Genomic DNA, 15,449 nt, shown 5'->3' with positions numbered 1-15,449 from the left:
TGTACACGCTATCAAAGAATACACTGAATTTTTTTTTAGGTTTTCTGAATTGTTTTATCTCACACTTGGAATTGTTAGATACTTATAGAGTACTGTCATGGTTTATGTCTGTGTCCCCCAGGCCTCATGAGTTTGCATTGTCCATTTGTTGTATTTGCATTGTCAAGTGTTTGGATTGATGGTGTCAGTGCTCCACCCACAAAGGGGTGGAGCCAGGATGTGATGTAATGGCAGGAAGAAGGTGTGTCTTGCTCTTTGTTGGTTCCTGTTTGCTGTTTTTAGCCGCCATGAACTGTGGCCATGCCCGCCTGCCTGGGAGCCAACTGAGTATGGACTGAAACTTCCAAAAACTGTAAGAAATAAACCTTTCCTTTCCCAACTTGGGCTTCAGGTATTTTGTCTCAGCGACGAGTAAAAAGTAACTAAGACAAGTACTGAATAAAAGCAAGCATCTTTTATTATAAGAGATTACAAGTAGTAATAGAGGATAACAACATAGTATATCCAGGATAATTAGAGAACATCTCATACATGTTAAATATTTGAAGGCTTAGAGAAAAGTGCTACTTTCAAAACAAGTTTCAATAAAAACATGCAATTCTTTTTTGACTACATTGGGACAATTAGATTACTGAAAACAGGACTAGTGTTTTCCAGGTAGTCACTGACTATCAGCAAAAGATAGGAGATCAATTTCCAGGCGTCTTTAGAGGAGGATTTCTTCATAGTACTAGGATGTCTATCACAGAGATGCAGAGTTTCTGTCGATAAATAGGTTCTGGGATTCGCAGCCAGTAAATTCCCATGAAAAGGGATATGCCCGATTCTCCGTCTTCCAGAGTGTGAATTTTCTACTTTTAGGTTACTTAGGAATTTTTCACTTTTGTCTTTGCCTCATTTGGCCTCATTTAACAAACATGTGTTTGTCAATATGAAAAGCCCTATGGAAGTCCATGAAGAAGATGGAAATTAACATTGTCCAGCCTTTTGTATGAAAGGCAGCCCACAAGAGAGTTGGAAAGGAAGTTATGAGGTAAATCATTTATTAATCCAATTTCTAGGGGCTCCTCTGAAAATGTAGGATTGATGTAGGGAGTCACGGGAGAGGAAGGTGAAAAACATAAACCCAATGCTAACACCGATTTTCTAAAAGAGTCCTGACCCTCTATTAATCCAAGCACCCACCCGGACACAATGACATCTATTACTTGGAGACCACCTTGCTTTCTGGCTCAGAAAAAATGAACTGGTTTAGAAAAGGGCAAGAGAAGTGCACAAAATACAGTTTACCAAAAAAGGACTGAAATAAAAATGTGATCTATGTACTTGCTAAGAACTAACGCTACAGAAAAACGAAAGTACTTTAGAACTCAGATCAAATCTGGACCCATTCAATTCTTCCTCATGACAGTGAGGAAACCATTGACAGACTAGGCATGACAAACCTTGGAGCCACGCTGGTTATGGACTGCCACGTTAAATAAAACCCCACATGGTCATTCTTTTAGAACAGACAAGTGACCCTGGCATCCTCTGAATGCTATGTGATCTCAGTACCTCACCTTAATTCGTTTAGGACTCAACATGAAATTTTTCATTGGTGTCATCCGTAAGAGTTTGACATTCAAAAGAATTTAACAAGAAAATAAGAATTCCTTCTGGATCCTAAGTTAAGGTGACTCTCCTGCATTCGGTTGATCTAAGTGGTGCACTGATGAGGACACAAAGGAAGCCACTTCACATTTCCGGGCTTAATTTTTAATCTGGCTGAGGTAGAGCTGAGGAACACATCACAGGTTTACAGTATTAAACACCCCGGTCAAATATACGGTCAGTTTCTCCAATAAAAACTCAATCTAAAAAAACTGCAAATACAGTCATCATAAATATGCCTTAAATCTCTGTTTCAAATGATTCTAAAATTCAAATGTGTTTTGGAAGAACAATATACCCTGATTTATTTTTAAAACAATACAAATACCTACAATGTGGGGTCAATATCTGTATCTCGCAATGAAATGTACATAAATGTTTCTAAATATGATGCTTTTATATTATTAAACCTTGAAATTTCTTTTGCCAACTAAACCATAGTCAGTAGATTAAAATGTGCTTTTATAAAACTTAGTACTTAAATAATATTTGTATAGTTAAGCTTTTAATTTTTTTTCTCATATAAATTACTCACCTTGGCATGGCTTCTCTGACATAGCTAATATCATGCCCTATTTTAAATGCTATAAATAGAAGTAGCCTAGCCTGGAAACCTGGATTTTGCTATAGCTGAATTTTGCTACTACTAAATGTTTTACATACTGTTAAAATCAGAACAACAGAAGCTATGCAAGTGTCCTAGCCATGTTTCTTTCCTCATATATCTAACTGCAAAAATAAAACTCTTGCTAAGATTGCTAAAAATTGGAAAATATGATCATTTATTCCACTTTGTAAACTACATGATAAAAATATTTAACAGATGACATATTGAAATTATAGAAGTAAAATACTGAAATCACTGAAATCAAAGTTTGTTAAACATGTCCAAAGTAAGTTTTTCTCAAATTTTCCCCAATACTAATAGTAATCCCGTGGGCTAGAAATGATACAGGGGTACAGAGAAAGAGAAAGAGAAAGAGAAAGAGAAAGAGAAAGAGAAAGAGAAAGAGAAAGAGAAAGAGAAAGAGAGAGAGAGAGAGAGAGAGAGAGAGAGAGAGAGAAAGAGAAAGAGAGAGAGAGAGAGAGAGACACAGGTTCAAACAAAACTACGCTCACAAATGGCTGTAGTGCACTTATACATTTTTTGGACAATTACCAATGCTTGTGTTTGTGCGCTCGTGTGTGTGTGTGTGTGTGTGTGTGTGTGTGTGTGTGTGTGCATGTGTGTGTGTATGGGGGGGTGGCATTAATCAGCTGTCTCCAGAACTAAAAAATCTAAAGAACCATTCCTTCACAGCAGTGTAAGTAGGAACCTAACGGAGATGCCAACAATGTAAAACCATTCTCAGAGGTAGTCAGCAATTGAAATAACGGCTGTAGATTTAACCTTTGTTTTTTTTTTTTTTTGTTTGTTTTTTTTGTTTTTTTTTTTTTTTTTTCTTTTCTCTTTTCTTTCCCTTTACCTTCTCTGTAGTATATGCAGTGGCTTGCTATCAGTTCTGGAGAACTCAAAGTTATGATACCAAAGGCTGCTACACAAACATGAGCTTGGGAACTGAAATAAAGTGGATTATTTCTGGATAAATTTAACAAGATTTAAGAAACACACTCTCACCATGGGTAACATCCTGAGGGAAGTGTGAAAAGGCTTTTACGTCACAAGGGATGGCTCCTGCTCTAACACAGCACGATGCAGCCAGAATCCCTAAGCACTGCCATCCTTCCTGTGGAGACAGCACAGGGGGTTTGGAACACCCAGGATTTCTCTGTGTGTCTTAGGTCAGTTTATCACTGTGACATCTCATTTCTTTTCCTCATTAAAACAAAGATAACATCTCTACTAAAAGGCTTCTAAGAAATCAGTTTTAAACGCTTGATACAAATTAGACATAGGCAGATATCAAAACACTTTGTTTTTTTAATATCTGACAAGCAGAATTGAAATCACAACTCAAAAGTAAAGCAAATAGAAAATAACCAGAATGTAGAAATTTGGTACTAGTATATTATCAAAATTAAAGCATAAAAGTTACTGGTAGTGATAATCATAGTATCTCTAGGCAGTGTTTATTATGTACAGGAATGGTTCTAAAATTTTTCTAAAGATTTTCCAAAGTGTTTTCCCCTAATTTAATCAAATTTGATATCTGTTTAAATTAGAATGTATTTACACATAATGAAATCTGAAAATCTGATCATTATCAGATTAAATTACAGGGCTAGGAATCTTCAAAATTTGAATTGTCTTTTAATCCAAGCTATGATTAGAAGATCAGGAGTAATTAAAGAATGAGCAGTAAGTGAAGAGAGAAGACAGACGAGACCTCTAACGCCACCCAGCCAGTCCTGGCACATTCCACGTGTACTGTGGATTTGGAGTCACAGGGGTTGTGTGGCATTGCTTGGTGTTACTGTGCCAGAGGCTTCTCTCTCCTGTGTAGAGAACGATGTAGGTGGAAATGCGTAAGAACAGGGATGCCCGGGAGGAGGACCACCTGCCCCACTGAGTGTGTCACGATGACTGGCATATAAGCAGCAGCTGAGGACCTGGCCATAAAGGCAGCACAGCTATTTGTAATTATCTCATGAGCAGTCCCAATAGGCTTCCTGGTCACCTATATACTGTAGTGTTTGTACCACTCATGTCTCATTTTGCAAAAAGAAAAAAAAAATCTCTGCTACAGATTACAAACTGGTGGTCACCTTAACACCAGCTGAATTAAATGAGCATAGTGGTGCATGTAAATGGCCCATCTGAGGAAAGCTGCCAGCATAGAGATGTGGAGAAGAACAAGGCACTGTGGATTCTCCTACGTGTTGCTGTTTGAGCTGTTGGTTCTTCTGGAGGAGCTCATCATGCTGGCTTCCCCAATACGAGTTTGGCCATTATCACTGGAGGAGCTGGGGACCTTGTTGGTGAGAGGGACTGTGGTCCAGTTTAAGGGAGCTGTACTCTCTGCTTTGAACATTGCTTTCAGCATTGGAGGCAAAGATATGTGCTGTTTAATCTCCAGGAGAAGCTTGTCATGCTGGCTTCCTGGCATCACACAACTGTTCTCACTGTAGAAGGAGCTCAGGACCTCTTTGTCACTGAGGATGACTGCAGGACTTTTCAGGGCAGCTCTGGTCCTTATTTTGAGTGTCACTTCTTGACTCCAGTGCAGAACCCTCAACCTACTGGCACAGCTCCTTCACCCTGCTGGCACAGACTTTCTGGCTTCCACTACTGACCTTTGGGCCTTCCCAGCAGATCAGTAAAACAGACTGACACAAGTCCTTCTTGTGGGCTCTAGACCTCCAACTGGAGTTGGGAGGCACTGTCATGGGCTCTAGGTCTTCAGCTGGACTCATGTGGGACATTGCTGAGGGATCCAGACTCTTGGCTGAATATTCTGGGTCGTTAGTGTTGTGGACAGATTTCTTGCACTTTCTTGTATTTAACTGCGGATTACCATCATAAAATAGTAAATTCTGTATCCTGATTGTACTTGATCTCCTCACAACCCCTGACTACAACAGTCCCCAACTAAGTGGATCAACTGTCAAAACTAAAATTTTTGAATGAATGTCGAAGACAAATGAATGGACACACTATGATTTTACATAAATGACAGTCTGAATTTGAATAACTTTTCAGTTTGCTTAAAATTGCTTTTAGCTGAAAAAAGCTGCTAACGACTTATATACATTCAGGTTTCCTGTGATGAAATAATCCAAAAGTGATAATGGATAGTTACTAACCTGCACCAGCGATTTACCTGTGGTTCTTCCCTGGGTATCCTAGCCGTCCCAAGGAGGGGGAAGGACAGGCTCTTGGACTGTGCAGTAGGGAGCTAATTTATGGAATGAGTGGGATTTTATTCAAGCAGTGTTTGCCAGGTTGCACAATCGACCTTCTAGGCACTGGCAGGTCACGCTCTCCTCCAGAGCCTTCTCAACCTCTGAGGTAGGCAGATTGCGGCCCTGAAGATGCCTATGTCCCAGTCTCTAGAACCTGGAATGTGGTTAGGTTACACAGCACGATGGGGACTAATCAGCAGACCTTAAAACAGGAGGATACCCTGGAAAATATAAAGTGGGGCCCTGTAATCCCTGGAGCTCACCGGCTCCCTGTCTTTTGCCTAGTGAGACACGTTTTGAATGTCTGACTTAAGAACTGCAAGGTAATTTTTTTCTGGTTTCATAGCTCTAAGTATGTAGTAATTTGTTACTACAGATTAGGAAACTAATATGATCTCTTTCTGCACTAATTAGTGGGTAGGGAGAAAGCGCTCCTTTCAGAGTGAACAATGGATTCCTGACTGAGACTTCCATTCCCATTACCACCGCCAGCTCTCCAACAGCAAACACACAGTGCCAGGTTAATACATTTTTAAATCAGGATCGTTTAAAATTAAATATCAACATTTACTTCACAAAAGCTAACAAAACTTAATTGATATATTATTCATTCCAGAATGGAGATATTTATTTACTCATCTACAGATCTATACACCTGGCAAACACTACTTGAATAAAAGCCCACTCATTCCATAAATTAGCTCTGTATTTTTCCATAATTTACTGTAATACCGACAGTTAAAAGAAAACCTAATCTTTTAATCGACATTGATTACTGAGAGGTGACGTCTACAGTAGTATCTCCACAGTCACAGGGAACTGCTTTAGCCCCCTGCGATGCATTTTGTAAGGATCTAAAATCGGAGGCATGCATAGAACACTCACACACTGTGAATCCAGGCAGAAGAGGTGTCTTCTTCCACATAACCAGCAGCGCGCTCACAGGTTTCAGAGCTGCAGCACCACTCAGAAGCTGCTGCAGGCCAGGCAGGGGTGTTGGGTTTCCATCTGCTCCCCTCAGAGGGCTGAGCACCCACAGGAGGCTGTCCCCTGCCATCACATGAGGGACAACCATCTTTATGGCAGTCCCTGGCCTTCCTCTCATAGGCTAGTCTTTGACTCTCTTTGGTTTTTGTAGACTTTCCCTTTGTTGCCCAGAGACAATATGGTAAGAGTCTCATAGGCATGGTCCTGATTTTGAGTAAGAGTCAGTAGACATGGCCTAGCTTTGGGTTCCTAGGTTGCACTGAGACTCTGCCACCACATCCCAACGTCCTCATCTGTATCTTGAAGAGATCTTGAGAGCCCTTACAGAATGCTCCCAAAAGCTAGAAGAAACCTGTCCAGCTCACCTTTCAGCTTATGGTCCTAAGAGGACTACCCCACAAAGGAGCTTATTTCACTGCTCGCTAAGTGCCAATGGAGGAAGGGTTATCCTATGAACCAACGAAGCCCTAAGGAAAGAATTTCAGAACGCAGTGAGGCACGGGGGCCATTTCTTTCCAAAGCTACCATTTGGAAGATAACACAGAACAGCTTGTCACGCATGGTCATGACACAACTGGATATAAGGTGATTTTCCTATTGAAAAACCTGAAATTAATCAAAAACACAAGTATAGACAAAGACCAGATGAATCTATATTTAAAAAGAACTTTCCAGGCAGCTCCTATGTTTTGTATAGTTTTAAGTCTCCAAGGCCTCACATAGATATATTTAGTTCCCAAGTGATTCCTACTTTCCATCCTGCCCTGTCAACAAAGGGAGAGATTTTCCTTTATGCTCACTATGGAGCACAATGGAACATCCTGCCCATCCATAGGATGTTTAATAGCCAAACTGAAAAGCACTGGGATCCTTTGTGGATTCATCTCAGTCCCTTGTGATTCCCCTAAACCATCACAGCAAACACAGTGACTACACTGGCATAAACACACTGTAACCAGCTGATCTGAGGAAGGAGGACCAGGCTCTCCTTTGACGACCCCTCAGAGGTGCACACAAGAAAGTAGCCAACCCCACCGCCTAAGCCTCATCTGTGGATTGGCTCTGGACCAAGTCTCTCCTGTCAGGTCTTCCTTCTTTCATCCTTCCCCCAGACTGGTGCTATGATGTCAGACTATCGTGCTCCTGCTTTATTTCTTACCTTCTTTCATGTCCTCAGCAAAATTCCTTCCTACTTGCTCTGACTATTCCTCAGCCAACATCTCTTTGGGATATTTTCCATGTTGAAACACTCTTCCTGCCAACACGTAATCTCTCTGGCAGTGGAAACATACAGGATCCACGTTGGTACCGGTGGTTTCTGCAACAGCAATCCATCCATGCATTCCACTCGCTGATCCCTGATGTTCCTGCTGCTGCTGATACAAAGGCTGGACAGATACAGCCTCTACTCAGACAACCCTGATACATCCTCATGGAGAGAAGTCTCTCATGAGAACACATCATGACAGAGAGTAACAACTCTCCCAAGGCATCAGAGCAGAGAATGGCTATCACCTTTCTGAGAATTGGCAAAGCTTTCATAGGAAGCTGTAAAGAATACTGCTTCAGATTGTTTGATTTATCACTTCCTTGTGCAGTCACAGGACTTTTTCAGAGTTGGCTGGATCCAGAATCTATGATGCTGGGGTTAAGGGAGTATAATTAGCAAGGCAGTGCATTGATTGGTTTGGCATATTTCTGGCTGGGTTTAAAAGTGTGAGCGCTACACTCAGCCCAGGGCAGGTAGCCTGCATACAATATAAGAGACAGAGTTTCGTTTCTCCTTTTCTTGTTTGCTTTTGCCCTATTCTACCACTGTGAACTGTTTCTCCTCTGCCACATTTCTCTGCCAAAGCAGCTACACTGGAGCTAAGTGATTACGGACTGAAACCTCTACCAACTGTGAACTAAATAAACCTTTATCATTGGGTGGCAGATATTTTCTCTTAGCAACAAGAGAAAAGAAACTAAGACAGTCACAAACAATTCAGATGAACAATGATGCCTACATAGTTATGGTGGTTTCTCAATAATGTCTGTCAAATAATGCATACATTGTGGGTGCTCAATAAATGCACATTTAACTCTACTGGGGGCATCACAGAACAAATGGGTTTTTGCAGTGCTTGATGTTCCTCTCTCAAGTGGTTTCCTCCTTCTCAGATCTCCTTTTTTTATGAAAACTTCTTTTGCCACCTCTGTAGATCGCTGATGTCAACCAATATGAGGCACACACAAAAAAGTGGGTAAACTCTGTTCATTTAGGTCAGACAGGCAGGCAACCTGGTCAAGGTCTGAGCGCAGATGTGTGAGTCCCGTGTTTCCATGTGGACTCTCACGGATGACCAGAGATGCCAGCCTCTGCATGAGTCAGCTATTTTGCAAATGGATGAATCTGCTTTCAAAGATTCCAGAGGTCAGAGGATCAACGGTTCAGTATCATAGGACATCTCTGAGTATGGAAAACAATGCCTTCTAAGTCCCGCAGGTTAATGGATCTCTATTATTTACATCTTTGGACATCCATTTATATAAGTATGTATTTACTGAATAATTGCTATCTTATCAAGAGTTATGGTCCATAAAAAATGAAAAGAGCCTTTATTTTTATTAGAAACCACTATTTCCCTGCGCCCCCATCACCAAACTTTTCTTCTCTTGAACAGCTGGCCTATACTGCTTACTTATTTCTTCTGCGATTTTTAGTTAGTGCTTATTTTTAGGTAATATCTCCCAAGTCCACTGTCAATTCCTTGAAGGAAGGATCTACATGCACCTTAACTTCTCTGCAAATCCTGGCTATACATGAATGAATTTCAAAGGTCAGGAAACAGAGACAACGAGTTTAAATGATGTAGACAAAACCCTAAAGATGCTCATCATATTTTTCTTTTTACAAGTCTTGGGCTCAGAAAACAACCGATGACAGATCTAAGAACAGGGTCAGAGAATCTGGTCTCACTTTTGCTGACTGCTCTTCTGTAGCCTATATAAGAAAACACTACACATTCATGAGATGTAAAAACTGACTCAAAGTAAGAGAGTGGCGTGTCTTTTTTTCTCCTCACCAGGGCAGTTTTACTTTTCAGCAGAGGCCCATTCTGTGCTGTGTACAGTCACAGGACTGGGGAGCCCACAGAAGGTGGCCAGAGGGAGCAGGATGCTGAGAGCGGTTTATGGCCACAGGAGCCCATACTTCCACTGCTGGACCCAGCAAGAATTATATGCTTGCCTACTGGCATCCTGGATTTCTGCAAAGAGGTTGTCTTCAGTCTGAAGACACTATGCTTAAGATGGTTTTCCGTGAAATAAAGAGAATCCAACGGAATATATTTGGGGGAAGATACATTCAGAGAGGCAGCTGCAACTGGCCAGTCGGAGACCTACAGTCGGATGTCTGCAATGCTGAAAAGCCTCAGAGAGACTCACAACTCTGATTTATGGGGAAAAAAAAGCATATTTAGGCCTCTGAAACAGAAACCAGCTTCAGATTAGATTAATAACACCAGCTACTCAAAACCATTCTGCTTATTTGTTTCCTTCCTCATCAATGGGCTAAACCTGGAAGGCTGAAAAGCAGCAGCTAGTGTCAGAGAGAAGGCAGAGCAAACACAGAAGCCATCCGCTGGTGCACTCCTCAGCAGAGAACAGAACTGGCCCACTTACGGGGGTGAAGAAAGGAAAAGTGAAAAACCTTACAACTGAGTGATAAATTAAAGGCCCACATTAGCTAGCACCCCAATGGCAAGAAAACAGTCTGTAACACTTAGCAGTGAGGAGAAAACTAGGAGGAGAGCTGGGAACAACGGATCTGGAGGATCCATTTCAAGGGATAATTAAGGAGAATCATCAGGCGCTACCTGCTTCTATCTACTGACTATGACCTGCTCAACATCTGGTTCCCCAGCTCGCATGGAAGCCAGGGCTGCTGACAGCACACGGTGCACTGCCTTCCCTGTTCCATAAACTAGGAGGAGAAGTTGTCCTAAAAATGATGGGAGGTAAAAAACACTTCAGAGCACAGTGTGCAGATAAAAGTTTTCACTTGTTTTTGTCTTGTTAAGGAAGGAAAGAAGGAAAGAGGGCAAAAGAAAAGAAACAGGGAAAAGGAAGGAAGAGAGAGGACAGAAGGGAAGAAGGGAGAGATGGGAAGGAAAGGGAGGAACTTTTATAAGACAGCACTGAGACAATCCGGCAAATGTGAATACAGACTGGGTGTTTGAAACTAAGAAATTCAGGCACTTAATAATTGCTCTGAAGTCCCGTGAGGTGGGTGCCTGGTAGCTCAGAGGTACAGCATTTACTTGGCTTGCAACAGGCCCTGAGTTTGATCTCCAGCACCACAAAACAAAAAATTAAAAATAAATATTGCAGAGGGAAAAAGGATGGAAAGGCACACACAAGAAGCTGGACAACCACTGACAATCGCTAAAGCTAGGCCTTGGGTGCAGAAAGAAGCGTTCTGTTTTCTCTACTTTTACATATGTTTGAATTCTCATGATAAAAAGGTTTAAAAGGAAGTTTTCAGACCTAAATGTTTTGACTCATTCCCATTACGTGTCATCTACACCTCTGACTAAACAGCCTCTCTCAAAGATCTCATCTGCATAGTCACGGTGCACCACATTCAATCAGATTGTAGCTTCTTTCACTTTTAGGGTATGGATAAAATCTAAAATTTATCGAATTGATTGAGAAGCAGCTCCCTGTATTGGGAAAATCAGTTTCCTTCCATTCATGAAATAATGGAACGTTCTTAAGTATCCTTTGACAGCAGTTAAAGCTCAATTTTATGAAGATTTCGGGTACTGTAACTTCAGAACCACATTTTGGATAACGTGTCTCTGGAGAGAGCATCAGAATCTGGGAATAGCAGAGGAGGCTGTGACGACCCACTGAGAAACTGCCCTCGCGGGGAAAGTGATGAATGGGAACTGACCATTTTTCAGACATACCTGTATCGGAGAGATCTGTATTCTCCTAGACTGAACCAATTCAGACTATCCCCACAAAGACACACTATCATATTTGCTGTCAAATACAACATACAGAGACCTCACACTTTCATGCCTCTGAGTCTACAGTAAATGCTGCTTAAATGAAAACCATGCTGGCTGCAGTTGTACCTGAGTTAAATCTGCCTGCATGTCCACAAAACCTTACAGAATGGAAGGCAGGCTCTTAGAAGAAAGTTCTGGAAATGATGGAATTTTCTTTTAAAAACAGTGATGATTCATATTCTTTAGGTAAAAGCAGAAAAGGATAGTTACCAAAAAGACATCAAGTATTAAACATTAAAAAAGTAAGTCATTAAAAGTTATAGAATTTCAATGCAAAGAAATTTATAGGTAATACATCTAACATACTTCATATTTTATTTTTTCCATGTCCATCATACATAATAAAAATTACCTAAGCTGCCTAAAATCTTTTTCAGTAAGCACAAAATGAAAATTTCGTGTGATGAGAGAATAGTATCATACTTTAATTGACAAGCTGATTTTCTTTCTGAGTCACACCCAAACAATGGTGCATCTTGATACCAATGAAATACAGTACTTCAAAATAGGATGAAATTTACAAAGTTTAGCAAATATATTTAGGTTAAACAAAAAATGTTGCAAAAATATAAATATCAAATATGTTCTCGATGCTAAAAGCTCTTGAGAGAACTAGTGATTTCCTATCTTCATTCTGTAACACTGGAGACAAAATAACAACGTACACTGAGGTGGACAAGGAGTATCCCTCTGCTGGTCACATATGGTTGCTCTAAAGATACCTTTGCTACCCTCAAGACTGGGAGACTGCATAAACCCAAGTTGTCACAAGGACTGCTGTCAGCATAGAGAAAGGACGGCATATTTTAGAGCCTCTCTTGCTTGATTAGGCTACACTTCCAACTAAGATCCTCTGAAATCACAATTAATAAATTCATCAAGATAAATCCTCCAACTGGACACCAACACTTAAGCTCGTTAGCTCCAGCGATGGAAAAAGATAAGCAAAGTTCATGTATAGGTGAGACACTTTCATCAAACAGTAATAAAAATAATTCATAGTCTCTATGCTGCATTTTAACTTTGGTACAAAATAAAACTTAATGAACCATTCTATCCAAATCCCATTCCTAAACAGATAAATAACAAAGCTTCCCTCGGCCACTCACTTTTGTTTAAACTTAAAATTTACTTCTAATCCAGTTCATTTACCACTGAATTTTCATTCACCTGGAGCTGTCGATGCTGCTTAGAGAAATGTTTAAAATACTGAAATGAAAACCTCCTTTACTCAGAAACTTCTTCTTTCCTTTGCATTTTTAATAAATCATACTTTGTGGGGGGAAATAAATCCTGATCCACCTGCAATATTCAGTTTTTGATAGGAAGACTATTATAGTAAATTTGTTTACCAAAGCCACTGTAAGAATGGAAGAAAAAGTTCAATGGTATGTTAAAAGCAAATGAAATCAGACAAACATAAGGAAAAGGAAAGGAGAGAAAACACATTATTTTCCTTTATTTCCCCAAAATGGCCTACGTAGGTGAAGTAATGTGAAAAAGTGAGCTCCAGGTTTGACTCCCCTGAATTATCATGTACATTTCTGAGCGTGTCATTCAACACACAGAGCACCCCACAGAAGGCAAGAAGATTACAACGACTGCAGATTAAGTGATAACTTATCTTCCTATTAATGGTGCTCCTTATTAAACACTTTTCTCGGATTCTACAAATACTTATCGTCACAGTGATGCAGCAAGAGCAAAACATTTTTTAAAAGGCTATTCGATTATTATGCTGGAAAACTGATGACATGAAAAATGAATTCATGCAAAAGACTCAAAATCACCCTAGCGCTCTCCAGAAGCATGAAAAAATAAATTACTTTCCTCCTTGAATAAAATGTCCACCTCCACGTACCTGAAGATTTACTGCAGGGAATTAATCAGTGCCCGTGCTGGCCCAAGAGCACACAGTGGGATGTCCCACTAGGACTAAAAAAGACAGATTTGATTTTATTGCCAACAACCATCTAACCTAATTTTAGATAGCCCGAATCTTTCTCTGAGCAACTTTGAAGAAACCATGTTCTGTTTCTATTGTCCTGAAGAGCAAGCAAAATACGCCTGAACTGACCTTTCAACAGCCGCATTCTGCAGTAACAGAACAGTGGGGAAAACTGAATATATTCGCACCTGAACATGCATCTTGGTCCCTACCTTTTCTCCAAGAATTAAGCTTCAAATGCTGTAATACTGGATGGATGCTACTTTCAAAGCATTACCAGTGCCATTTAAATCAATCTGTTACAAAACCCAGAACAGAGTGGTGCTTTCCTAGTGGGAGCCCTCTCCCCTCACAGTCTCAGCCTGCCACGAGCCCCAAGGATCCCTGACTAGACTTGTTCTTAGTGTGATTTGCTGCACATGCACTTCTGTCCATTTCAATGTGATCCACTTCCTGTTGGATCAGTGCAGAAGTGGAAAAAAAAAAAAAACCCAAGAGCTGAGTGAGCGGACAGGACCATAAAACCTCAGGGCATCAGCTGCAGCTCAGCAAACCTCGGGGTGGGTCTATCCAAACCAAAGCCTTCAGGTATACCAATGCTTTCTCTTGAATGGATGCTACCAAGGCTATATGACCATGGTGTGGTAATAACTTGTTAAGAACTCCAGACTTGAGGCAGTTTTCCTTAAAGACAAAAATCATGAAGATGCCAACCTCTATCCTGATGTCCTGATGAGCCTGACCTTTCAGCTGCTTTACTGAATTAAAATAATATCACTTGTGGATCTGCAAAAACTCAATGTCATGAGTTGAGGGTATGCAAAAGCTCCTGTAGGAAAGAAGGGACATTGAGTTTACTATCCATGATCTCCAGTCACTGTGGTACGAGGTAAGAAATAAAATCAAACATAGAATGCATAAAAACCTCAATAAAATTAACTACTTAAAGCCATTTAAATTACTATTTATAATGATTTTCAGCATTGTTCAATGTGAAATCAATGTGACAGAATATCATAAAACACCCATGCTACGTGACTTCAAGCCTAAGCTCCAAGGGCCAGTGCATTTCTGCCTCACACTGATAAACACAGGTTTCCTTAGAAAACAGTCTGTGGAAGACTAAATAATATGGATCACTATGAGCAAGACTGCCAGCCAAAATTTCATGAAGGGTATTGGTTAAGAACTAAAAATCAGAGAACAGTTGGAAGTAATTAATATTTAAAGCAAGAAGAGGTTATGCAAACCAGTGGAGAGGAGAGGCAGGAATCACCATGTATATTCAGGGTCAGCACAAGCGTGACTTCTGAGGGGATCATCTGGGTTTGGGATGTTAATTCCATAAAGCAGAGCTCGATAATGCAGCAGCCATGAGTCAGTAAAGTAAAGGGTCAGGAATACCAGAAGTCTGGCAGCTCTGCAAACAATAGATTAGAAATAAACCAGAAGTAAGAGGCATAATGTCAACTACAATTGAAGGAAGACTGAAGTACTGGGGAGTGTACAGAATTTTATTCTATAACATCATTCTATAATGTTATTATTCTATAACAAAAATTGTGTGGATCTGAGAAAATCTAGTGGAAGGTTACAGTAAGGTAAGTGGACTTAGCCAAAGAACTAAAAGGACCCTTTTCAAACCAAAGCCCTACAGAGTTATTCAACCAAGGTAGAACAATGGAGAGGGTATAGAGCAGAAGTGGGCATCCAGGTAACATGAGAGACAAACAAAAAGTCTTGTGTAACTTGGAGTCCACATCCCTGCATGTCCCAAGCATGGAGGAGTCCAAGACAGAGTCCCAGAGAGTCCTGGTCCACCTGGCCTACACAGTCAGTTGGGTGGTGCTCCAAGGGTTTCAAAGGGCAGCATACGTGGCCTGCCTCCCAAGAAAGGCTGAAGCATATCAATAAATGTCACAGGGAGGGACAGTTTTATGCTCTGGATGTACCTCGGC

The 15,449-nt window shown here is 40.6% G+C and overlaps 1 protein-coding gene and 1 long non-coding RNA gene across 13 annotated transcripts in view; both read right to left on the bottom strand.

Annotated features, from left to right (window-relative positions):
- The window catches only part of Magi2 (membrane associated guanylate kinase, WW and PDZ domain containing 2), a 1,223,070-nt gene that overhangs the window by 1,184,254 nt on the left and 23,367 nt on the right, over positions 1-15,449 (bottom strand). The window lies entirely within an intron of this gene.
- LOC111756875 (uncharacterized) overlaps positions 1-15,449 on the bottom strand; it is a 168,817-nt gene that overhangs the window by 130,309 nt on the left and 23,059 nt on the right. For both annotated transcript variants that reach the window (XR_010042297.1, XR_010042298.1), the window contains exon 3: positions 1-15,449. This exon is cut by the window's left edge and continues 130,309 nt beyond it. This is a non-coding gene — a long non-coding RNA (uncharacterized LOC111756875).

The sequence above is a fragment of the Cavia porcellus genome, unplaced genomic scaffold (assembly GCF_034190915.1).
Source record: "Cavia porcellus strain 051 isolate PalLab524CR breed Dunkin Hartley unplaced genomic scaffold, mCavPor4.1 scaffold_2, whole genome shotgun sequence".
NCBI lineage: Eukaryota > Metazoa > Chordata > Mammalia > Rodentia > Caviidae > Cavia > Cavia porcellus.
This window is presented reverse-complemented; position numbering and strand designations above follow the sequence as displayed.